The following is a 27,193-nucleotide window of genomic DNA, read 5'->3' on the forward strand; positions in this document are numbered from 1 at the left end:
AAAAAGTTACCTTGAGACAAGTGTCTTTACTTTAGTTTTTTAGTTTTTTTGAGTCTTGACTTTTCCTTTTCTTTTTTTTTTTTTTTTTCCAAGAGATTTTTGCTGTAGGGCATGAGTGCTAGCCAGGGACACAGAGAGAAAAAGATTTATCATTCCCCATTCCCTTTCCTCCAGCTTTGATAAAATTGTAATCGTAAGCTCCCCTTTTATCAATCTTTGTCATTTAAAAGTAGACATGTTTCCAACTCTAAGTCTCTCTCTCCCTCTCTCTTTTTAAATGTTATTTAAACTTAAAGAAAAGGCAAACCAGTGCAAAAATACAAATTAATGATGGCTATAGCCATCAATATTTAACTCAGAAAGCTAATTTCACTGCTTCTAATTCAATTCAACTTTTATTAGCAGTTTGGTGAGGAAAGAGGAAAGAAATCACTGATAGTAATTACATGGAGTAAAATATTTCCATGACAATAATAGAGATGATCATATCTCCCATTTAGAAACTATATTTGGCAATCATTTAAGGCATAGTATTTAGTTTATTAAAATCTTTTAACTTGTCTGACTTCAGCTGCTTACTATTATTACTATTCCATCATTATTGTTATGGTTAAATTATGGGGTTTAACATTCTGGTTTTCCTCTTTATTTTACAATAGTTTCCTTATATAGGATTCTTAAAGCTTCCAATGATTTTTGAATCCTGAAGTTCTATATACATCACTTCCAAAAAAAAAAAATATATATATATATTTATGTGTGTGTGTGTGTGTGATGAATTTGTGTCAGAAGAAATAAATAATATACCATGTGTGTTGCTAAAAAATATTTTTCTTTAATGTTTTTCTTACCTAGGTTTTTTATTGAGTTTGTGCTTTGTGACTGATGAGAAAACTTTAGAAAATGGACAGAAAAGGGAAATGTCTTTATTACTCTTCATCTTGGCAAACAGGTTGAGAAGAGATGGAACAGTATTTTTTAGAAATAGGCCCACATCCTATTCCCTTGTTTATTTTTAGAACCATTCATTTCCCCAGACTATGGAAAGTGATTAGTTAATACCTGTAGGCGACATACCAGGTTTCCATTGTGGGTTCAGAGTGAGTCTATGTAGATTCTAGAGAAGCTTTTCATTTCTTTCTCTTTCTTTTTTCCTTTCTTTCTTTCTTTCATTTTCTTGCTCTTTAAATCTTTTTAATATTAGTTGTTTTTAGACATTCTTTTCTCTGAACTTGTTTGTTGTTGAGTGCATTTCCTTCCAGGGTTATCTGAGATACTGACTATGATAACAGTTTCAAATGTTTTTATTTTATTTGGTTTCAAGAATTGCTCACTTAATTTTATTTATTATTATCATTATTTTAAAATTTACTACAGGGCACATGCACTCACTAGAGAGAGAGACAGAGAGGGAAAGCCACCAGGTCCAGGGCTCAAACCACAGTCAGTCACATGGGAGTCCAGTGCCCTAACCACTATGCCCACCTGCTGGTCCTCAAGGGGTTCTTACATAGGTGACATTTACTCTCTAAAAGACAGGCAATATCTGGAGACTTTTTGGGCATCACAATTGAAAAGGACGTGTGAAGTGCTCCTGGAACCTCAGTGGTAGAGGTTAGAGATAACCTTAAATGCAGGTCCTCACAACAAATCTTTCCCGCAGTGTTAATAATGCCTTGGTTAAGGAACTCTGGGCAAAAACTGATTCTAGGGATAATGTAGTAGGAATAGAATCTGCAGAAACTGCCTTACTCTCTTTCACAACACTTGCTCTGAGAAAAGCCATGTCATAGCACACTAGAGCAGTAACTAAGAGTGCCAATAAGCAGCCAGGACAGCTTGCTATCCGCGTGAGCCACTGAAAAGTAGGTCTTTCCCCTCCAGTCAAGTCTTCAGTTGACTGTAGTCTATTCACTATCTTCACTGAAAACTCATAAGGAACCCTGAAACCAAACCACTCAACTAAGTCCCTCCCAAATGTTTGACCCACAGATGCTATGATAATAACATTTATTGTTATGTGAAGCCTCTGTGTTTAGGGGTAACTTGTATACAACAAATATGAGCTAATGCATTGTTCACATCCTGTGTTTCCAACCTCATTATCCATCTGTAGGAAGAAGCATTTCATTAAATTTTCTTCTGACATGTGATACTCAGAATCTACGCAATGTTCTTTCTACAATCAGAAATAGTTAAAAGGGTGATGGAAACAGTGGAGTTTTCTCTTGAGATTGTAATTTAATCATTTCAGAGAACAGAGTCCACTGTTCACTCAAAAGCATCTGAAATGTTAGATTATTGGATTATCAGCTAACTCTCTTTAGTCTATAGACCCAATAATCTTATACCATAAAAAATTCTGTTTAAAAGAAAAGATTAAATTTTATTACACCAGTGAAGATCAACTCTTTGCCTTTTCCCTCGTGGATTTGTTGTTCTGAACAGAAGGCCAACACTTGTAGCTATTTCATTATCCCCCAAATTGTGTTACTGCAAAGGCAGTTCTTACAGAACATCATCTGTCGAGAAAAAGTGTTCTATTTCTCTTCGTAACCTCAACCAGAAAGTACTTTAATTCAGATGACTAGTTCTTATTTTAACTGTATCCGAATGAGCTCTTCTGGCATATGGTAGGTAGTTAACATTTATAGTTTAAATTATTGCTTAATTAACAACCAACCACTTGGTGATAACTGTAATGTGCTGGGATCAAGATGATAATGATTATTTAATAAGCACTGTGATAAGATTACACTCAAGGTTATTTTAAAGCCAACAGGTCAGTCTGAAAAACATGAAAAATAGAGTTATAATGATTGCCTTGTATGAGCCACAAAGGACAGCTCTCTGACAATGAAGTCAAATGTGTCAACCATTAAACACAAGTAAACAATTTTAACAGGTGTTTGTGCAGAATTCACTTAGACGTTCTATGGTTAAGATTATGACATTCAAAATTCCCAGGATTAGAATATAGAAAACTCTGCAATTGAATTGCTGAAAAGTTTTTAGACTTTCAGATTTCAGTTTTATGTTGACTATCCTCAAATAATCACTGAACACCTACAGTTTTTGTTTTAATTTTAATTTAATTTAATTAATTAATTTTTTTAGAGGTTTTGCCTTAGGGTGCGTGCACTCACTAGAGAGAAAGGGAGAGAGACAGAGACAGGGAGAGGGAAAGTGAGAAATCACCTCTTCAGGGGGATGACCACACTTCACTCCCTTTTCCTCCAATTCTCCTCTGGGGATCTTGGGCACTCATGCATACATGCCTGATGTGAGTTTCAAGCCACCTGGTCCATGATTTTAACCATGGTCAGCCATGTGGGAGCCCAGTGATGTAACAGCTATGCCATTTGCTGGACTGCCTTAGTTTTCAGGTAACAAAGAGAACACTTGCTAGTCCCAGTCTTGGTAGTTTACAAGCAGGTAGAGGTAACAGAACATGAATATGAAAACATGGTAGTATATGAATAATTTTTTTTTTTAGAGAGAGAGATTTTTGCTATAGGGTGCATACATTTGCCAGAGAGACAGAAAACAAGAAATCACCTCCTGGGGGGATTGCCACACTGCAATCCCTTCTCCCCCATTCTCCTCTCAGGACTTTAGTCATGCACGCACATGTGCCCAGTGTGAGTTTTAGGCTACCGGGTCCAAGACTCAAACCAGGGTCAACTTCATAGGAGTTCAGTGACACAACCATTATGCATCTGCTGGGATCTAGGATTATTTTTTAATAGGGGCTTTAAAGAGCTTTAAGGAAAAACAAAGGTACCAGACACTATCATCAGGGAAACATTGTTCTCCATAGAAGCTGTCAGATGGCTGACAGGAGGATTAGAAAGTAGGGCAACATCTTCAAGGGCAGAAAAATGAGTAAGAGAGATTCTTTTGGACTGTTGGAGACAATGGCCCGTGTGTTACAAATTGTTTCGATTTTCTTGTTTTCCCTCTTACCATGTAAAAGAACTGGAAATTTCAAGTACTGTTATGTGACTTATGGCACCTCTGTCTAGTAGCTGTAGACACACCCAGGATATCAAGATTGGCCCTATGACTTGTGGCAATGGATGGGCACTGGCACAATGAAGGGTCTTCTGGTTGGTTATGAAAAAATTGAACTGGTCATATACAACCAGAAGTTCTAAGAGCCCCATGTAGAGTGAATATTGTTTTCTTTTCCTTCTACCACTTGCTGTGTTAAGAGCTGATTCTTAAAGGTGGATTACAGAGTGAGAAGGGATTCTGAGAAGAGTCACAACAACCCACAGTTCCTACAAAGCTAAATGGAGGAAAGAAATGAACCTTTGTGGTTGGAAGCCACTGAAATAGAGGAGTTCTTATTTATTATCACATCACAATGTAACAAAAGCTTACACAAGCAAAAGTCAAAATGATAAACTTTGTATATCGCCCATGGATCTGGGCATCCTAAATAATATTGAAAGTATAGTCATCATCGTGAGCATAAAAGCATGCATGCACATACCCTCCCCCCCCCACACAGAACTTTCAACTGATGTTAAGTACGTGCAAGCCAAAGTGTCTTAAATACCCCTGCAGCTATCTCACCAGAATTGCACATCCACATACTATTAAATCATACACTGTGCTGTCTTTACAAATCACACACACATAAATTATTTTGCTTATTTATTAGAAAACATCACGAACAATTTTAAGTACCTTAATTTTAAATTTGGTTTCAATGTGCTATCCTGAATTTCAATATGAGTTATAGTGATATTTAGTTTAGGTTAAAATTAAGTAAAAACTATGAGCATATAAAATGAACAACAAAAACCTTATCGTCTAGTGAAATATCAGTCGGGATTATTAGAAGAATCATCCACAACGGCTTGTGATGAGCATCCAGGTTCATGCAGCACAGGAGAACATGAGACCAAGTTGACTCCAATGAGGGACATCTCATCACTCCCCACATGATTTGGACAATGGGACATTCTTCAATGTTTCCAACTGAAATAACCCATTTTTAAAAAAGACAATTCACTGACTATTCACTAGTGTCTATCCACATGCCGTGTCCTTCCAGCAGATCATCTGCTTCTTCCTGAGGGTCTGTGGAGAGCACGGAGATGATTGAAGCAAGAGGAATGCCAGCCAGCTGGGGCATGCACAGTAGACGTTGCAGGGGTATTCCAGGCGTTCTGAGACTACCCGCACACATGAGGAAGGCAGGCTTCTTTTCTTATCTTAATTCACATATAATAATATGCAACTTTATATATATATATATATATATATATGTATATACAGGTGCCCTGAAGCAGGGCCAAGTTCTCATCGTGTTGTGATCCCTTTACCCCAGGACTCTGGTCAGCCAGGATCTCCATGTTTGTGTTTGCTCAGTGTATCTCAAGTCCATTCAGTACCCAAATTCATGGTTGGCCATGTGGTATCCAGTACCACACAGCACCATGCCACCACCTGTGCACTGCGGTGGGGGCCCAACTCCTTTATAAAGGGTAACATGTTTGTATGCTCATGAAACTGTGCAACCATTACAATAATTGAACTCAAGATTATTTGATCATCCTTGAAACAAATCCTGTGCCCACTATAATTGCACTCCATTCCTCCCTCTCAGCCCCTAGGAATCACTAATCTTTCTATCACTAAGTATTTGCCTGTTTTGAACAGGTTATATGAGTGGAATCATTCAGGATGTAACCTTCCACGTGGACCTTCTCTCCCTTAGCATCATGCTTTTGTAGTTCAATGCCGTAGCATTTATCAATACTTCGCGTTCCCTTTTATGAGCAAATTCTATTCTATGGTACAGATTTTTCACATTTTGCTTATCCATATCAGCAAAGAGACATGAGGATTGTTTCTCTTTCTTGGCTGTTGAGAATTATACTTACATGAACATTTACATATAAGTTTTCGTATGGATGCATGCGTTAATTCATTTTGGTTCTAGATCTACAAATGCAATTACTGGGTCACATAGTAACTCAATGGGTAACATTTTTAGGAACTGCCAAACTGTTTTCCAAAGGGGCTGTGCAATTGTTTTTGCCCTCCAGGAATAATGGAGGCTCCACATTTTCCACGTTTTCTCCTTTTTGCCTACAGTCATTCTATGACGTCTGAAGGGTATTTTCAATTCCAATTTGCATTTCTGTAATGACCAGTGATCTTAGTCTTCTTTTCCCAAGCTGTTTAGCCATTAGTATATCTGTCTCAGAGAAATGTCTACCCAAATTTTCACACTTATCAAAAGTGTGTAACTTATCTTTCTTATTTTTTAAGACTTTATTTTTAAGATAAACTTTATTCCATGGCAGTGATGCCATCGTATTTGGAGCTTTCCTTTCTGAGAAGTTCTTTGATTGGTAATCTTTTAATTTTATAGGTATAGTTTGCCATTCTGTTCATTTGTAGTCCACTTTGGTAGAGTTTTGTCCATGTATGTGTGCATTTTATCTAGGTTGTGTAACTCGTTAACATTACTATTGTTTATAGTATTAGATTATTACCCTTTCTATTTTTGTAATTTCCAGTAATGCATCATCTTTCAATTCTTATTTTAGTAATATTTTATTTCTCTGTTTTCTCTTGTTCAGTCTAGCTACTTGCCAATAATCTTTTTTTTTTTTTTGAGAGATTTTTGCTATAGGGCACATGTGCTCGCCAGACAGACAGACAGAGACAGAGAGACAGAAAGTGAGAAATCACCCCGCAGAGGGAATGGCCATGCCGCAATCCCTTCTCCTCCATTCTCCTCTCGGGATCTTGGGCACACACACACACACACACACACACACACGTGCCCGGTGTGAGTTTTAAGCCACCAGGTCCGGGACGCGAACCATGGTCAACTACATGGGAGTCCTGCAACATAGCCATCATGCTAACTGCTGGTCCCTGCTTTTGGTTTTATTAAGTTACTATTCTCCATTTGTGTTTATATTACTCATTTTATTTAATTTACACTCTAATATTTGTCCTTTCCATCTTTCTACTTGCTTTAAATTTAGTTCATTCTTATTTTTATAATTTCTTAAGCAGTAATATCAAGATATTTGTTTGGGTACTGCTATGAACCAAAAACTCATATATCACAATCCTACCCTTCCCCAGTGCCCCAGAATGTGTTTTTATTTGGATGTAGGGTTGGTAAAAAGATCACTACAAACAGGGCCCTTCACCAATATGACCGATGTCCCTATAAGAAAGGATATTTGGACGGAGACACACTCGGGAGAAAGATCACCTTGCTAGACAGGGACATAGCCATCTACAACCTAAGAAACTCTACTGACTTCTTAATTGTAAATGTCTAGTCTTTACAGAACTAGGAGAAAGTAAACTTTTGTTTAAATTATTCCATAGTACTTTCTTATGGTAACTGAAGCAAACTAATACAGGTGGTTTTTCTGTTTTTAATGTAAGCTTTTATGACTACACATTTCTATGTAAGCTATGCTTTTATTGCATCCCATGCATTTTGGTGTGTTGTGCTTTCCTTTATCTCCAAGTATTTTCTCATTCTTCCAGTGATTTCTTCTTGGATCCATTGATACGGTTATTTCATTTCCATGTATTTGAGAATTTCCTATCTCCTTTTATTATGTATCTCTAATTTTGTATTATTTTAGTAAGAAAATATGTTTAAAAAATTTAGTCTTTTTTGGGGAGAGATTTTTGCTACAGGACATGTGCACTCACCGGAGAGACAGGAGCAGAGACAGAAAGTAAATCAATCCCCAGGAGGGACAGTCATTCCTCAATTTCTTCTCTTCCATTCTCCTCTTCGGATTTTTGGGCATACCCACATGTCCACCTGGCATGAGTTCCAAGCTGCTGGATCAGGGACTTGAAATGCAGTTGACCACGTGGGAGTTCAGCACCTTAACCACTATACTACCTGCTGGCCCCTTAATGTCATTGATACTGTATTTTTTTATGGGTTAATACATGGTCTATCCTTGAGCATGTTCCATGTTTTCTTTCAGCACATTGAATATATCATCCTATTTCCTTCTGAATGGCATATTTTGACAAGGAATTTGTTGTTAATTTTATTGATTTGTAAGAATATTAAGGAATATTTAATTAAATTAAATTAATTAATTTGTTTATTTTTATATTTTTGTTATAGGGTGTATGTGCTCACTGGCAAGAGAGAGAGAGGGGAAGTAAGAACTCACCTCTTAGGGGAAGGGTATGGCCACACTACAATCCCTCTTCCTCTGTTCTCCTCCTGGGTTTTTGGCATGCACACACTCGTGTCCAGCATGATTTTCAAACCTCCAGGTTCAGGACAGTCACATGGGAGTCCAGCACCTCAACCACCATGCCACCTACTGGCTCCACTGGATTCTTTGTATGTGATGAATCACTTCTCTTTTGCTCATTTATTTATTATATTTTAATTTGCCAGAAGTTGCATGGATTAACTGGAAAGGGACGCAGAGAGACAGAAAGTGGAAAAGCTCTCCTTATGAGGAGCTGTCAAACTAACCCCTTTTCTGGATTTGAAGCTGTCATGCACATGCAACCGGAATGTTTTTCAAGCCACTGAGTCTGGGACTCACATTGCCAAGCCAGCCAACAAGATCCAGCTGTCTTAATCACCAGACCGTGGGCTGCCCACTCTCCTGTTGCTTTAAAATTTCCTCTGTGTCTTTGATTTGACTGTTTTTTTATGATGTGTCTTGGTTTTGATCACTTGATACTTTTCTTGAATGGTATTGAATGTTATGGACATGTAGATTGAAATTTTTTCATCAAATTTGGATTATATTTAGTCTTTAGATTTCAAATATTGCTTTATGTCCTTCTTTTTCTCATCTTCTCTGGGACTCTGAGTTTCCCTTTGATGTGTACACGTGATATTCTTAACAGCATCCCATAAGTGGTTCTCTGTCTATTCTGCTTCCTTCATTCTTTTTCTTTCTGTCCTTTAAACTGAATACTTTCAATAGAATTACTTTCAAACTTACTGATTCTTTCCTTTTTTACATCACATAAATGGTACAGTCACTCATTTTAAAATTTTTATTTTTTTGGTAATTTCTCTTTATTGATATCCTTTCTTCATTGAAACATTGCTCTTATACTTTACCCTAGTTCTTCAGACAGGGTTATATATGTTTCTGATAGAACATTTAAAAGAGCTAACATAAGTTTCTGTTTAGGGAAAACATTGCCTAGACTTCCACAGGGACAGACTCTATTCATTTTTTTATCCTTGGGTTTTTCTGTTCCTTCTTCATATATGTTACAATTTTTGCCAAAGCTAGACCTTTTTTTTTTCTTTTTTAGAGTGATTTTTGCTATAGAGAGCATGCACTTGCTGAAGAGACAGAAAGACAGAAAGTGAAAAATCACCCCCCCAAGGGAATGGCCACACCACAATCCCTTCTTCTCCATTCTCCTCCTGGGGTCTTGAGCCTGCACACCCATGGCACAAACATGCACCTGGTATGGGTTTTAAGCCATTGGGTCTGGGACTTGAACCATGGTCAACTATGTGGGAATTCAGTAACATAACCATTACATCATCTACTGGTCCCAAAGCCAGACGTTTAATATAATATGATGTGGGACTTCTGCAATCGGAGTGTCCTCCCTCCTCTGGATGTGTTGTTGTTACTGTTTCATGATATTCGTTTTGTGACTTCTCTAATCTAATTTTTCAGAGACTGTACTCTTTCTTTTAAATGGCCACTGAAATTTCTGTTCTGCTAAATTCGTAGTCCACTAATAATTATACAGACATTTTCTCTAATACCCAGAACCCTGAGCCTACTAGTATTTTCCAGAAGGCTCTGTGTGCATGTTGGGGCACATTAGGACTCAGATGGGCAATTAACACATTTGCTTATGACTTGTTTTCTCTTTTCACAGAGCCGCAGGCTCAGGTATGAATTAGAACTCATAGCCTTTTCAGCTATTTTTCAGGCTCTTGGCATAAACTAAGCTCTTGGCATAAACTCTTAGATGTGCATATGATATTACCAGAAATATCTGGAAAATTCTAAAAGTTCCTACGCACATCACATTTCCCAGGCTTTTAAGATTTTTGGTTAGACTATCATTTGTCCTAATCACTGCTTTAAGCAACTGCAAAATTAAACAATTTCCTACAATAATTATTTATAACAAATACCTATAGAAAAAAGCACCCCGCGTGCACACACACACACACACACACACACACACACACACACACACACACACACACTCACCCTTGTACACATCTTGTGAGCTCTGAGTCAAGTCAACTCAAAGATGATGTTTCATGTAGGGACTGTCCCAGAAACACTAGACCAGGCAAAAGTGTAAATACTCTGAGAAAAAAGATTTAGAAGAAATTTCAATCTCATTCTGGCTTCTCTGGTGGTTTTCATGTTTCTTTTTTCACTGGTTGAGAGCTTTCAAATTTTGAGGTTACAGAACTAGAGAGCAGGAGGTAAGACGAGGGCATATGGGTAAATAATATTTATGGTCTCATGTGATAATGAAATGAAGCGTTCTCCCTGAGAAAGGGGATTCCCTGTGCTGGAGACCTGGTCTTACATCTGTGCTGTCATTAAACAGACAGGTTGTTAAGTGAGGAGTGGTTGTAGTTCAAATGTTCACATGGAAAGGATCAGCAGATGGTATAATGGTTATGTTGCTGGACTCCCAGGTAATTGGCCATGGTTCGAGTCCCAGGCCTGGAATCTTAAAATTCACACAGGGTGAGTGTGTGTGTGTGTGCCTGAAATCCTGAGAGAAGAATGGAAAAGGAGGGATTGTGGCATGGCCATCCTCTGTGGCGGGTGATTTCTTGCTTTCTGTCTCTGTTCCTCTCTGGCTCTTTGGCGAGTGCATGCGCCCTATAGCAAAAACTTCTCTACAAAAAAAAAAAAAAAGAATAAATAAAAAAAGTTCACATGGAATGACAAAATTGAAATTATTCACGTGATGGTTCTTCACTTTTACAATCACTGTGCTATGATTGTATATATTGAATAAATTCTTTTAATGCAACTATATGAAATACCAAAGGTGCTCAGAGACTCCAACTTTGTCCAAAGTTTGCTTGAATTATTCCATATCTTTATAAACTTACCTTTGCAATTACTCTACATATAAATGCATTTAGTTAGTATCTATGTGTCAGTCATCCCCTGTCACATACAGACACTAGCTAAATGCATTTGTGTGTAGAGTAATTCCTATTACTGATCATTGAAACTTTCTACATTAACCCTATGGCAAATGTCATGCTTATCAAAGAGAAATGCTGACTATACCAACTTGGATAGTGCATCTATGTTATTAACACTCAATAACACTACCCTGGTTTAAAGGCACAGCTTTAGTGCCGGAACCTGGCATGGACTGCACCTGGCTTGCCCGTGTTGAGCACTGTTCCCTTCCCTTCTGAATACGTGCAAGCATGCTGTCCCTCACCAAGCCTCCTACCTGCTGTTGTCTCTGCATGTTCCTTCTCTTCACGGTAAGCATTCTTTACCTGATTCCTACGAGTCCTTCCTGTTTCCACTAAGGTATCTGTAATACGTTCTTCTTATCCCCTTGCTTCTAGCCTCACTATGTTTGGGTGCTGATGTTCTGAGAAAACATCTTGTACATGTGTATGTTCCGGAACTTGCAGCCTGTACTGTGATTGTCTGCACTTACCTCCTTTGAGCGTGGGAAGCATGTCCTGTTGTTTCCTGACAAACATCCAGTTGTGCTTGTAACTTACGAGTGATGCAGCAATTACTTAGGGGAGGGAAGATGAGAAAGGAGCGCTGTTTCTTACTGAAGTGGTTTTAGAGCAGCAAAAAGTGGAAGAATTAGAGTAATTGATATAGTCAAGTGCTGGTGGCCAGCACAGAAAATCAATTTCTACTCTTTCATTGTATATTTATTCCCGCAGGGTGAGTTCTTCATTGAAAGGCATTGCTCAGAGTGTGGCAATAACTTCTTTAAGGAAATATTTTCTCACAAAATATAGGAGATACAGAAAGTTTTACGCTTATGGTGGTCCTGGGCACAGTACCACAGGAGCTAGAGAAAGATCATGCAGATAGGAGACATTAAGTAGAATATAGTTAGAATTGCATATGATGACATGGATATCTTTGCAGACATAAAACAAAACAGAATATATTTTGTGACTGTGATTTTTATATACTTTTTTTTTTTTTTTTGGGGGCTATCGGGTGTGTGAGCTCACCAGAAAGATAGACAGAGAGACAGAAAGCGAGAAATCACCCCCCAGGGGGGATGGTCACACCACAATCCCTTTTCCTCCTTTCTCCTCTCTGGATCTTGGGCACGCACGTACACGCACCCGATGTGAGTTTAAGCGGACGGGTCCGGGACTCGAACTGCAGTCAACTACATGGAAGTCCAACGACATAGCCATTACACTAACTGCTGGTCCTGTGATTCCTGTGATTTTTATTTTTTTATAATATCAGGTCACTTTAGAATAGTTATAGTTTTATTCAGATTATCAAAATTAATAAGATGCTAAAATATAAATATGAAAACTTAAATATGCATGTAACTGCTAAATATGTTGCTTTTAAAGATATTTATCCCATTTCTCTCACTTACCTTAAAGTCATTTTAATTTATATTTATACATATATTTTTACTTTCTAAAATTATGCAATATTATATATACATATTAATTTACTCTCTTCACATTATTTGAATTCATCTAGTTCACTCAATATTCTCAAAAACAATTATTTTAAAATTATCATTAGCTTGATATAGTTTGTTCAACCATTTTGTCAACCATTTTGTCTTTAGGGATTATAGTTGCTTCATTTTTTTATGTTGCTAATACATAAAAGCAGAATTTTAAAATCATTTTAGGTAAATTTTCCTAAGTCTTGAATTTTTAACGTCATATTCTTTTTTTTTGTTTTTGGAGAGGTTTTTGCGTGCGCTCGCCAGACAGACAGAGACATAGAGACAGAAAGCGAGACATCACCCCCCAGGGGGGATGGTCATGCCGCAATCCCTTCTCCTCCATTATCCTCTCGGGATCTTGGGCTCGCACGCACACACGCCAGGCGTGAGTGTAAGCCACTGGGTCCGGAACTCGAACCGCGGTCAACTATGTGGGAGTCCAGCAACATAGCCATTACGCTAACTGCTGGTCCAGTAACGTCATATTCTTTAAAGTAGTATTTATCTTTCCAAGTTTATTTAAAACATGTTATTACTCTTGGGAAATTATCTAAGTCTTAGCAAATTGTTTTATCAATCATACTGGAAGCTATAAAATATCTTACTTTTACTTTAAGCTTTTTATATTTTCAGAGTTTTTCCTCTATGTTACTGTCTCCTCGTTTTCAATCCCTTTCATTTTTCTTTTCTCAGATCTTTAAACATTACAACGTTCTAAACCTTAGTTCAGAGCTGTTCTTTTCTTTGTTGTACTTTACATTATATTATCCATAGAATAATCTTATGGGCCATGTCAACCCTGATGACTAAAAAATACATACTTCATGTACTGATTTCTCCCATTAATGTGACACTCATCTGCCTAATGGTTTATAAGATCTGTTCAATGTCTAATATGCATCTCAAACTCAGCATTCCCATGGGGTCGGCAGGTGGTGTGGTGGTTAAGGACACTGGACTCCCACATGGCTGACCGAGGTTCGAGTCCCAGACCTGGCGGCTTTCTTTCTCACTCTCGCTCACTCTGTCTCTCCCTGGTCAAATTAAAAAATAAATAAATTAAAAACAAAACAAAACAAAACTCAGCATTCCCAAAACCCAGCTCCTCCGCCTACGCTCAGATGTACTCCTAACACAATGCCCTCCAGCTTAGTGAACTGGGAATCCAAAATTCCAGGTACGTAGGCATACAGCAACAATTACCACACACACACACACACACACACAAACTTAACATCAGCTCTGACTCCTTTCCCCCCCAACATTTATAGATAATTCGTCAGAAGCAAATGCTCTTAACTTTACCCTGAGACTGACCAATTTTCATAACCTTCCTTGTCATTACATAAGATATGGCCTCCATTTCTACCATCTTTTACAGAGTCCACTACAATAACATCCTACCTGTTTCTTTACTTCAGCTCTGGTCATCACTCTTATGACATATACACATGAACCATGTTTTTTTTTTTTTTTTTTTTTCTTTTTTTAAGAGAGATTTTCACTGTAGGGCGCGTGCACTCGCCAGACAGACAGAGAGAGACAGAGAGACAGGAAGCGAGAAATTACCCCCCAGGGGGGATGGCCACACCACAATCCCTTCTCCTCCGTTCTCCTCTCAGGTTCTTGGGCACGCACGCACACACGCCTGGTGTGAGTTTAAGCCACCGGGTTGAAGACTCGAACCGTGGTCAACTACATGGGAGTCCAGCGGACATAGCCATTATGCTAACTGCTGGATGAACCATGTTTTTTACATAGCTAAGTGACTGAGCTTTTTAAAAATAATATAATCTGCTGCAATCTTCCAATGTTATCTTTTCTCACTAAGAAGAAACTTAAACTTTTTTTAAAAAGAATTATTGTATTAAACTTAATTAACTAATTTATTTTAATTTGACCAGAGAGGGTCAGAGTGAGAGAGAGACAGAGAGAGAGAGCAAGCAAGCCATCAGTTCTGAGACTCAAACTGCCATGGCATGTGGGAGTCCAGTACCTTAACCACCACGCCACCTGCTGGCCTGAAAACTTAAACGTTTTCCAAAACACCACAAAATCCCTCAAGTCCTGCGAACTACTTTTTGCTTTCTCTTCCCCTAATAACCTTCTTGTTACCGCACATACTTCTGCCCCAGCATATCCAGTATTTCAGAAAGTAATTTTATTGGGTGTCATTGACTGCAGAGGTTAATTGGTGGAATTTAGGCCTGATTACATTGTTAGGTTTTACCATCCTAGAAGGAGCTATATCTATTTATTTCTTTTTTCTAAAAAGCGATTTTAATTTTTCTGAGAAGGAGTCTGCACATTTCTTAGTATATCGCCTCTATGTACTTTATAGCCATTGTTGTTACTTTTAGCAGCTGCTTGTGTGTGTGTGTGTGTGTGTGTGTGTGTGTGTGAATTGCCACAGAGTACGTGTGCTCGTCAGAGAGACAGAAAGACGGATAGGGAGGAAGGAGAGAGCACCTCCCATAGTGACATAATCGCACCACAATCCCTTCGCCTCCACGTCTCCAGTCCGGCAGGGTCTGAGCACACGGACACAGGCACCCTGAGTGGGGGTCATGTGGGATTAGGTTCTCTTAGTCACCAGGCTGTGGGCTTAGCCTGAGTCCTCAGCTTTCTGAAACTGTATTTGCTAATTATTGTCTGTCTACATTGGATCTTCATCCTTGACAAAAGTGACATTTTTTAAAGAATTATTTAATTTTTTAAATTTATTCATTAATTTATTTTAATTTGACCCACACACACACACACACACACACACGCACACACACGTACACACACGTACACACACGTACAGAGGGAAAATGAGAAAGCAAGCTGCCAGGCCCGGGAACTATGCTTGGCCATGTGGGAGGGTCCAGCACCCTAACCACCCCGCCACCTGCTGGTCCCCAAAAGTGACATTTAAACCAAATAATTTTTTATGTTGTGGGTTCTTCTGTGAATGGCAAGATGCCTAAGAGCACTCTTTATGTGCCAGACACCAATAGCATTACTCCAGTTGTATTAACAAGAAAAAAATGGCCACAGACACTGTGAAATGTCTTGGGAAGAGTGAAATTGTCTCTGGTTGAGAAGAACTGGACTTTATAAGAGCACAGACACTTTTCAAAAGCCACACGAAGACTATTTGTATTTGGTCTAGGTGTCCTCCCATGCTTTCCTTTGTCTTGTTTCATTTTCTTTTTAATTAAAAATGTCTTGGGAACCAGCAGTTAGTATAATGGCTATGTCACTGGACTCCCACGTAGTCCACCGCGGTTCGCGTCCCAGACCCGGTGGCTTAAAACTCATGCCGAGCGCGTGTGCGTGCATGCCCAAGATCCCGAGAGGAGAATGGAGGAGAAGGGATTGCGGTGTGACCATCCCCCCTGGGGGGTGATTTCTCGCTTTCTGTCTCTATGTCTCTCTCTGTCTGGCGAACGCCAGCGCCCTATAGCAAAAACCTCTCCAAAAAAAAAAAAAAGGGTCTTTAGAAACAATTTTTACATGTCATGTATTTAATGGAAAACAATGAAAAGGTTATGTAAACAGCCCGGTCAAAATGATTTTATTTTTCAGATCATACTTTTTCTTCAAGATCTGTACATATCGTTGTGATGAGTTTGGTTTGACTCATCAGGAGATTCTCAAGGAGAAGCGCTACAGGATGCAGATGCCAATTAGTAGCAGCTTCTCTGAGTTCCGTAGTCACCCTTCGTGGCAACTCCTGTATCTTGAACAAGTAATTCTCTATGACGTTATTTGAAGGCCGTGAGATCGAGGTAGGAATCATGGAGATTTCTCTTGAAATAAGGTTTTTGTTATGTGCTAAACTATTAGGATTTCCAACGTGAGGTGACTCTAGGACTGGTCTTGTAGTTAGACCATTGGGTAAACATCTATTCTGCTGTTTCTCCACAAATTAGTCTTGCTCAGTTTATTTGATAATGATTTTCTTACTTGGGACTCTTCTAAATAGAGTTGCTCATATTTTTCCAATTCTGTTTTATTAGACTCATCTTGAGAACCTCTTATCCTGGAAAGTTCAAATTCCAGATCTTTGATTCTGAGTTTCATCTGACTTTTTATTGAAGAATAATTATCCTCTTTTAAGTGTTCCTAAGTTTTCTTGAGCTGCTGCTCACGCCTTTAAAAATAGATTGACTTCCTTTAATTTTTCTATATCCTGTCTTGCTCTTCCTTCAGCCTCTCATTTATACTATTCTACTTAAACATGTTCTACCATATTTATTCCCATTTGACTTTTTTTTTTGAGAGTTTTTTTCACTATAGGGTGCGTGCGCTTGCCAGACAGAGAGAGACATAGAGACAGAAAGCGAGAAATCACCCCCCAGGGGGGATGGCCATGCCACAATCCTTTTTCCTCCGTTCTCCTCTCGGGATTTTGGGCACGCACGCACATGCGCCCGGCATGAGTTTTAAGCCAGTGGGTCCGGGACGCGAACCGCGGTTGCCTACATGGGAGTCCAGCGACATAGCCATTACGCTAACTGCTGGTTCCCCCCATTTGACTTTTGAGATTTATTTCTTCTGTTCCAGCTTCAGTTTATTCTTCTCTAGGTTTATACATTTCTTCTATATTGGTTTCATCGATGACAACCCCTGTTGGAGAATTCAATTCTTTTGCACCCAGATGCACATATTTTGAAGATGCAGTTCCTAGCTTTGCTGTAAGATCATCAATCTTATGTTTTAGCATATTAATTTGAATATCCATTTCAAATGTAAAGGCTTTTAAATCTCTTTGAAAATGATTTTTTTTAATTTTCACATTCATTTTACTTCTTAATTGTCATTTCTAAGACAATGTCATTTCATTTTTTGGGAGAGGTTTTTGCTATAGGGTGTGTGCACTTGTCAGAAAGACAGAGAAACAGAAAGTGAGAAATCACCCCCCAGGGGGATGGCCATGCTGCAATCCATTCTCCTCCATTCTCCTCTTGGGATCTTGGGCATGTACACACATGTGCCCGGTGTGAGTTTAAGCCACTGGGTCCAGGACTAGAACCGCTTTTGACTACATGGGAGTCCAGCAACATAGCCATTACTCTAACTGCTGGTCTGCTCATTTCTAAGAGTTTTTATAAATCTAGTTATCTTTCTCTAATTTACCATTTTTCTTTTTTAAAAAGAAATATTTATTTCCATTTATTATTATTATTATTATTATTATTATTATTATTATTATTATTATTTAATTTGACTAGAGAGAGAGAAAGGGAAAGCAAGAAAGCAAATTGCCAGACTGGGACTTGAACTGTGGTTGGCCACATGGGAATCCAACACCTGCAACCATCACACCACTTACTGGCCCCTCACCAATTTTCTGTATTTCTTGATCCAAGTTATATTCCAGAGATTGTTTTAACTCTTTCTTTAACTGCTTCTTCTTATCCTTAGATGCCTTCTGTTCTACTTCTGCTGTTCTAATCTCACTTTATTTCCAAATGCAGCAGTCCCTGATATTTCTTAGTTGGTTCTTAGTTTTAAGATCTTATGATAGCAGACTTGTTGGCTGTAAGACAGAGGCAAGTCAGCCCAGTTCCTCAGAGCCTCACCTCGATTAAGTCCATGATTACAGACAATCAGAAGTCCACCAGTCCGTGTATTATAGTAAATATTAAGTAATGAAAAGTACAGATGATGGTGGGCAGTCACCTGGCTACGATTACTTGCTCTCTGTCCGGCACGTGCGTGATTTTATGCATGAAGTTCAATCTAAATCTCAGTTTCTCACTAATGAAAGGCAGGCGTAAGCAGCTGCTTTACGCTGATGCTATGAAGTTTAATATCGCCATATGAAAGGTCCCTAGTGCACTTTTGACACAAGACGATTGCTGCTGGTCCCACAACCGAACAAATGGCAACTGGGAATTGTTGATAAGACATGAAAGAGGGGCCACAGGTATGGAAAACACAAACTCTCTTATCTGCACCTCACTGGACAAGTTCTGATATGAACATTTATTGAGTGCTATATATAGGCATTAGGTTTAAAACTGAGTTTTCAAATGTATGAGACCCTGACTTTATCTTAAGAAGTTGACTAACAGAGGATAAACTAATAAAAAACACTGATAACAGAAACAAAAACAAAACCACATAATGACAGTGCAAAGGGGCATGTGCCATAATAAATAAATATGTTAGACCAGTACAAGGGGTCATATTTCTGCAATACTTCATCTTAAGTGTTAGAATTGACATTATAAAATATTAATATATTTTTATTAATTGCATAGTTACATATTTATATAACAAATTTTTAATAGACCATAGTTTATTTTTAACATTCACCCTGCCTTGAATTCATAGGGAATAGGTTCCAGAAGCTCAGGCTCCTTTCCATTGGTTCTCACACAGTGGCTTCTCTGGGTGGAGCAGGCTGGAGGCTCAGTTGGACCCAGGTACCTTTCCTTTTGGCGTCCTTTTTCTGGTCATTTTCCTTCACACATTTTAGGAAGCTGTCTCTGCTCTTAGAATGCTTAATACGCTCAATACGAACATTAATTCTCTTGGCAAGAATCTTGCCCTTAACTTGTTTTGCACAACAATGCCAACAGCATGCTGGGTAACTCTTCCAGTTTTGCCATGGTAACACTTGTGGGACATTCCTTTTTGAACAGTACCCATTCCCTTGATGTCTACAATATCACCTTTCTTGTAGATTAGCATATATGTCGCCAAAGTAACCACTCCATGTTTTCTAAAAGGTCTAGAGAACATATATCAGGTGCCTCTCCTCTTTTCCTTTGTGTTCATCATTGTCATTTTGGTGAATTACTGGAAAATGGTGGTTCCGGCCAAAAAGAAGGCTATAACAATATTAATTGGAGAAAATAATGACTGATCTGTAATTCTAAAATCTTCACCAATAGACTATGTCTCTGGAAATTTCCTTTTGGTGTTGGCTACGTGTCTTTTTAAATAGGCACCTTCACCCACACTCAAGAAATACCTGGGAGGAAATCACACAAGAAGGACCTTTCTTAGGTGACTACATCATACAAAGTAATTAGCTAGAGGGTTAAGAGGGATTTGGCTGTTGGGCAAAGTCAGGATTAGCAAGAGATGAAATGAAAATAAACATGGGCACAGAGCTAAAGCCTCTTTCTGCAGGACTTGGCCTGCCGAATGTTGAAGTCTGGCCCTGATAAGGAAAAACTGATAAGGGAAAGGGCTGTCACTCACAGCTGAGAAGAGGAATCAATTTATCCCCCCAGTAATCATTTTTAATTTTTATAAATATTTCTAAATGCTTCAAATGACATTTTTGCTGATATTTTATTTAAAAAATGCTGCCCTCTCGCAATTCTCAAATCCAAGGAAATCAGTTAAAGAAAAGCAAATGGACAACTAAATATGCAAGATATATTTCCTGCTCCAATTTCTCATTTTTCCCAATTTAGAAAAGGAGATGTAAAATAATAAAATGACTTGTTCAAGGTCAAACTAATCTTTCCTTTCAAAGTGAAAGTTAGAGCATATTTCTTGCCACAGTTTGCTCCTCGGTGTTTTCAACCACGCTTTGCTCCCTCTCCACGTACTTTGTCATCTTTTTCAAATGAGAGGTGCTCCGATAAGTTCCAAAGGCAAATGCACCTTCAGCTCCATTTCAAGAGTTCATCCTGTAATTGTCACACCTGATCTCTATCCCAGTGCCTGAACCCAATCACGAGGGAAAATTTGAATCGACTGAAATGCCTGGAGTGTGCGTGTGCTGCCATTGACCCCTCTCATTCAAGCGCTGCCATTGCGATGGCCAAGGTTGGCCACTGCCACTTTAAATTAGTGGTTTATCTTGAGTCTTGGAGAATGAAAGTCGTTTCAGGGGGAAAGGATGATGAATCACATGGCAGGGAACAAATGTAACTGTGATTAATGGGACATTACACAACAACAAAAAATAGAGCCAACTGTGTGAAGAGATAACTAGAACCACAAAGACCAACTTATTGTCTAAGGGGATGCAATTAACTTCAGGCCCCTCCATAACTTGGATGGCTGATTCCAGGGAGCCTTTCCATTGTGCTAGCCATAATGACAGGGTTGTGGCTTCCTATTTAAAATACCACCCTATTAAGAACCATTTTTCTCCAATGCATGGCCCTGATAAAATGTCAAAGACTAAGATATGGCACTTTGAAGCAGCACAATTATAAGCAACTCTTTAGATTCATTCAACTTTCCCTCTTTCCCAAGGAAGACAATGGAAGAGAAACCAAACATTTGACTTATGATATATGGGCTTCTTCAAATATTTTTGTGCAAGAAGAGCTTACTGAATACCATTTTTTTCCTCGTATGTTCTAGTGTAAAGAAAAAAGTTTTCACAAAATGCTTTATTATAGTAACTATGATGAAAAAAGTTTTCTTTTCATCTGTCACTTACCACTATCAGGAAGGATACCCTGCCCTGTGCATGCCAGGGTGTTCCTATCATTTTAAAAAGTGAGTAGTTGCTTCACCTATTAGAAGGAGTTGTTCGATTGAATACTTTTGAAGGTATTTTGTGGTTCATAAAGTACTCTGCATATTTTAAATAAAGAAAATAATATTGTGAATATTGCCATCTATTGCAGTTTTGCCCACATGCTTTAGTTATCAAAGATGAAATGAGTCTTCACTGAAAAGTGCTTTCCAACCCTTTTGCAGACGATTGACACTTGCTTCATTTCACATTTCTAGAACTGTTTAGAGACTCATGCAGGCTAACAGAATAACAAAAACTTTCTCCAAAATTCCGATATGATATATTTGTAATACAGGTTGGGTTCCCAACTGTCAGGTGTGATTTTATTGTCCTGACTTTGAAATGATAATAACTTCTCATATTTTACAGTATATTTATCTTTTTCAAATAATAATAACCCATTTAATTTAGCCCGGATAGCTGTTAAGATACAGAGCTGTGCTGAGTGAAACGTGGACGTTGGCTTGCCTGCCTAGGTATGACTTTCAGATCACTTAATTATTCCTATGAGTATTAGGTAACTTAACTCTCCCAATCTCATTTTTTCTTATCCATCAAAATAAAGTAATATTTACTTTACAGAAGTGGGTAAAGCTTGAAAAAGACGCTGCGTGAACAGTGTGCTATGGAAGCACTTGGTAGCGGTTTCTGCTCCCTCCAGCCTACCACGTAAGCTACTAGAAGAAGGTTTTGTGTGTTATTTATTATTTCAAAGAAAAGAAAAAAAAAAGAAATGAATATAAACTTTTTTAAGAACCTACCATTGGGACTAAGCAGTTAGCGTAATGGCTCTGTTACTGGACTCCCATGTAGTCAACCACTATTTGAGTCCTAGACCCAGTGGCTAAAACTCACACCGGGCATGTGTGCGTGCGTGCCCAAGATCCCAAGAGGAGAATGGAGGAGAAGGGATTGTGGCATGACCATCCCCCCTGGGGGGTGATTTCTTGCTTTCTGTCTCTGTCTCTCTCTGCCTTTCTGGCGAGTGCATGTGCCCTATAGCAAAAACCACTCAAAAAAAGAACCTACCATGATTAAACCTCTGTCGTAGCTGATTTCATACACATTAGATATTTAAAAGGTATTAATTATCTTAGTTTTTGCAAATAAGGGAATCAGATATCAAGAACATTGAACAAATGGCCGCAGAAAATAAAGTGCCCAGTTACGCGTCGTAAGTTAGCAATGAAACGTGAAATGCAGGTGTGCATCTGAGACACTGCAGGTGAGATCCTTCAGGCTGGGTTTCTGCCAGACGCCATGCTTCCAGTCGTTGGGTAAGAATCATACCCACTCGCCACTCTTATTTCCTTAAGTCCAATTCCATTTCTCTGCCGACCCCTATATTGTCAGTTTTGTTCTTCGTCCTTCACTTTCCACATCGCTCGGTCGTTTGCTCTTGACAATGATCGTGACTTCGGCACTGCTCTCCCGGTCCTTGAGGCTTTCATCCAGTTTCTTGCTGCAGTGTCTAACTGAGACATCATTCTAGACCGGACCTGTTTGGGTATTCATCCCTGACACTACATCTCCATTGGACAAAACTCATTCTTGAGGTACACTGGCCATCTAACAAGTTGCGAGACAGATGAGGAAATGCAATGAAGCAAACCGGCTTGTTTCAAGTCACGCGATTCATTACGATGGATCCAAGGCCTCCTCTTCTGCACTCTCTTTTGTTGCCATGTCCACTGAACTAGTGATTCTCAACAGAGGGTGGGTTTGCCCTTTGGAAGACATCTGTCAACATCTGGAGACGTTTTCGGCAGTAACGTTATGAGTGTGCAGTGGGTGGAGATCAGAGATGTATATGCACAGGGCCTCTACTCACCACCAAAGTATTATTCAGCCTCATGTGTTAAAAGCTGAGATGTCATTCACTAGATTAAAGTGCCGAATCATGAAGATGAGGAGGAAGTCTTCCTCAAGTACTTGTACTAATTTTTATGCATGTGAGAACAACTTTGCATAGCCCTCATGGAAAATGCTTGTCCTGAGTCTGGAGCCCTACTTATGCATTCCGTTGATCTCCTTTGTGCTTCGCGGTTGCCACTCCACAAACATTGTTTTTTTCTTTTTTTTGGAGAGGTTTTTGCTATAGGGTGCGTGCGCTTGCCAGACAGACAGAGAGAGACAGAGAGATAGAAAGCAAGAAATCACCCCCCCCAGACGGGATGGCCACGCCGCAATCCCTTCTCCTCCATTCTCCTCCCGGGATCTTGGGCACACATGCACATGTGCCCGGCATGAGTTTAAGCCACCGGGTCTGGGACTCGAACCACAGTCGACTATGTGGGAGTCCAGCGACATAGCCATTATGCTAACTGCTGGTCCCTCCACAAACATTTTTTGAGAAACCCATGTGTGTAATAAAGGAAACTTTAAAAAACAAGGATTTTCTATAGCACTGACCACTTACGGACCAACAGACACTTCCTGCCTCACTGTTCACTTGCTCTTGCAGATAGGAGGAAAAATATAAATTCTTCTTTTGTATTTTGGCTCCAAGTACTCTTCTCTGTAGGTGGCCTGAGACACCCAGAGTTCCCTGATTGTACCATGTTATCGGGTCATTGGGAAAGTCATGACACATTTTTGCATAGAAAAGTACATCGCAACTTTCCTGATGACCTACTAGTGAGATAGGAGTCAGACCCCATTTACAGACAGGTAGGACCAGGGTACCCCCAAGAAAACCCCTATATTGTGTGACTCCTGACAATTCCTATCCTCTCCCAGTCACCCTTTCCTTGGCCCTTAGACATGCCTATGTTGCTTGTAAAGAATTCATGGCCCTTTACAGTAGAACTCAACTGGTCCTGGCACTGCATTGGCCGACCCTTAGATTTGCAGATGCCTTTGACAATGGGAGTTAATAAGAAAAAGACCAAAAGTCCTGGACAAGCATAAGCCAGGACACACAGATAATGTACAAGCATTATCACAGCAACCAGGATGGGACAAAACACTTCCTGATGAGTGGAATTATCCCAGCTGAGACATAAACCTGGAACCCAAACCAGGAGGTAGCAAACCATTTTGGGATCCTTCCCGTCTTCCTGGGAGCTCTAATCTTCTCTCCACCTCCTTTAATAAACTCTCCCGTGCACTACCCCTATGTGTGTCTACGTTTCTAATTCTTCCTGAGTGTGAGACAGGAACCAGTGTCCCACTGCAGGTACTGGACCTGTTCACCCTCTGTCCCTAAAAAAGAGTTTCCTGGCGGGACTTGAGCTTGCATCCCCTTGTGGTGGAGAGCTGCGCATGCTGGATGGGTCCAATTATTCTCCTAGTTTCTGAGTAGGTAGGAAGGTCAGGAATTTCTTTGTCTAGAATCTTTGGGCCATGAATTATTTAAGAAAAAGATTTACTTGTCTAAGAGCAAAGGACTATGGTGACTGAGAGAAGAGGAAATGTCCTGAGCCACACAGCAGTGGCTCTCCTCTGGGGAGGGAGGGAGGGCGCTCAGCTTACCCATAAATGAGGTCTAACTCCTGTCTCAATCCCCCTCTGAAGAAGTACCGCTAACTATCATCAGGGAAGTGGGCTGAAGACCATTCTGGCTGTTGCCTACTGAGAAGAGATGGTTGGAGGATGGCAGTCAGGGGGTTTTGGGAGGTCTATGTAGGGGATCCCCATAGAGGTCATGAAGAGTACTCAGTGAAGACTTTATCTGGACCACTATTTATAGTTTGATGGATTCTAAATGAGAAGAGCAGTGCATTACAGTAATGATGAAATAGACAAAGAAATTTATTAGTTTCATGGTCTCCAGTTGCCGGGCATAGTTGCTCACAACTTGGATTGATATTCGTGGTATGCAGCCAGTAGGTAATATAAACTTTAGAGCAATTATCAACAAAATTTTAATTTTATCAAGTTTTTTACTCCTTGAATCTTCTAATATGACTCAAACCTTCAAAAACATGCTGTAGACTTATTATTTTCATCTCTTTTTTTTCTTTACCTTAGCTGTTACTCTAAAGGCAAAAAATTTACCATAGAAAATACTTCCTATGGGACCAGCAGTTGGCATAATGGCTATGTCACTGGACTCCCATGTAGTCGACTGTGGCTCGAGTCCCGGACCTGGTGGCTTAAATTCAAACTGGGCACGTGTATGTGTGTGCCCAAGATCCCGAGAGGAGAATGGAGGAGAAGGGATTGCGGCCTGGCCATTCCCCGCCCCCCCTGGGGGGGATGTGATTTCTTGCTTTCTGTTTCTCTGTCTTTCTGGCGAGCACACACACCTTACAGCAAAAACATCTACAGAAAAAAAAAGAAAATACTTTTTATGTTAAAACCTTTCCTTTCAGCCTTTTTACTAAAACTACATTTTTACTGGTATAGCCTTCCTTTTATGCCATCTTCTTTGCTTACTATTATTTTATATTTTTTATCTCATGGGTGTACTTTTAGAAACAACCTTAAACTATGATTTAGATAGAAATTATATAACTTGATCTGTTAGGTTCTCAGATGTCCAAGGGGAGCCTTTGGGATCTCAGGCCCCATCAGTCCCCAGTTTCAGAGGTCAGCATGGACTTAGAGATCCTGCACGCCCTTCAGAGTTCAGTGAATTCCCATCTCTAGTGACCAACCCGACACTGGGGACAAGGCCCTGTGGGTGACATGAGGATGCCAGTCAGGGCATTGCCCAGTGCCCGGGCTGACCGCATTGGAAGTAGAGTCACTTCCATGGCAGAGGCTCTGATTTAGCTTTTCCGGATCCTGCCCTTGGGGGAACTTCCTGGATTACCCTGAGGGACTCTTAGAGGCTCTTTAAGTGAAAGTTAATCAAAGGTTAAAGTGACTTGCCAATTTGTGCTAGCATTTTTCTGAGTTACCTGAGAATTTTCCTTATTTTTTTCTGATCTGTGAGATATTCTGCACTGAGAAAGAGAATCTAAGCTCCAACAGATCCTGTAAGTGTTACAGTCTAACTGGTGAAAAATAAGAGGACATTCAGACATAGCCAAATTTATTGGAGTTTATTGATTAATAGGCCAGCGACTGTGGGAGGACTCATGTCTCTCAAAAACCCCACAGCCTCGAGTGAAGGTGAGTTTCCGACTTAGAGAGGACTTCAAAATGGAGGTGCTCCTGCTTCACTGCTTCATTCCCCATTTCTCTTTTGTGGGGATCAAATAATTGATTCCTCAGTATCAGCTAGAGGGAAGGGTAATAGTTTCTTTTGGAGGGTTAGAAGTCTCACCGTATTTCAAGTCCAGTTTGAACTGACTTGGGCTAGTTTCATGGTCTCCGGTTGCCGGGTATAGTTGCTCACAGCTTGGGTTGATATTCGTGGTATGCAGCCAGTAGGTAATATAGCTCAAACCTTCAACAACATCTTGTAGACCTTTTAGTCTTCGTCTCTTTTTTCTTCTGTTCTGAAATAGCCATTCTATCTCAAGACAAAAACTTTACTTCACAGAATTCCTTCCATATAAAAACCTTTTCCACTTAAAATACATTTTCACAGTTGTAATTCTTCTATCATTCTTTATTTTAATCTTTGTTTTAATCTTTACAAGTTTAACCTTAAAAATTACCTTAATTTGGGGACCAGCAGGTGGTATGGTGGTTAAGGTGCTGGACACTCCCACATGGCCAATCCCGGTTCAAATCCCAGATTGGTGGCTTGCTTTCTCACTTTCTCTCTCTCTCTCTCTCTCTCTCTCTCGTCTCACTCTGGTCAAATTGAAATAAAATAAAATAAAATAAATGAATGAATAAATAAAGTTAAATAAATAATTCTTTTAAAAAATTACCTTAATTTAACAGACAAATTCAATTACAAATATTTACTCCATTTACATTGACCTAATTTTGTCTATTGTATATTTATTTATTTATTTTATATTCATTCACTGAACACATTACAGTATACAAAATGTGATTTCCCATCCAGAATACACTGTGTAGTGGCTTAATCACATATTTTATCATCAACAAAAAATTTTCCTTGTTTCATATATATATATGTATATGTATATATATATACATATACATATATATATA

This window comes from Tupaia chinensis, unplaced genomic scaffold, assembly GCF_000334495.1.
Source record: "Tupaia chinensis unplaced genomic scaffold, TupChi_1.0 Scaffold000138_1, whole genome shotgun sequence".
NCBI classification, from domain to species: Eukaryota; Metazoa; Chordata; class Mammalia; order Scandentia; family Tupaiidae; genus Tupaia; species Tupaia belangeri.